This window comes from Notothenia coriiceps, unplaced genomic scaffold (assembly GCF_000735185.1).
Source record: "Notothenia coriiceps isolate Sejong01 unplaced genomic scaffold, NC01 NC01_scaffold00009379, whole genome shotgun sequence".
Taxonomy (NCBI): Eukaryota; Metazoa; Chordata; class Actinopteri; order Perciformes; family Nototheniidae; genus Notothenia; species Notothenia coriiceps.
Window position 1 is genome coordinate 151357 of NW_011342080.1, and position 277 is coordinate 151633.

The window sequence follows — 277 nt, forward strand, 5'->3', positions numbered from 1 at the left end:
GAGGATCGATAATCTGCAGAGTCATGAGAAATGATTCTGTAGATAGAGCCATTAGAAATGACTCTGTAGATAGAGCCATTAGAAATGACTCTGTAGATAGAGCCATTAGAAATGACTCTGTAGATAGAGCCATTAGAAATGACTCTACAGATAGAGCCATTAGAAATGACTCTACAGATAGAGCCATTAGAAATGACTCTGCAGATAGAGCCATTAGAAATGACCCTGTAGATAGAGCCATTAGAAATGAGTCTACAGATAGAGCCATTAGAAATGA

At 37.9% G+C, this 277-nt stretch overlaps 1 protein-coding gene across 1 annotated transcript in view; it reads left to right on the forward strand.

The window, feature by feature from the left end:
* Positions 1-277, forward strand: part of sez6l2 (seizure related 6 homolog (mouse)-like 2) — a 17715-nt gene that overhangs the window by 14602 nt on the left and 2836 nt on the right. The window lies entirely within an intron of this gene.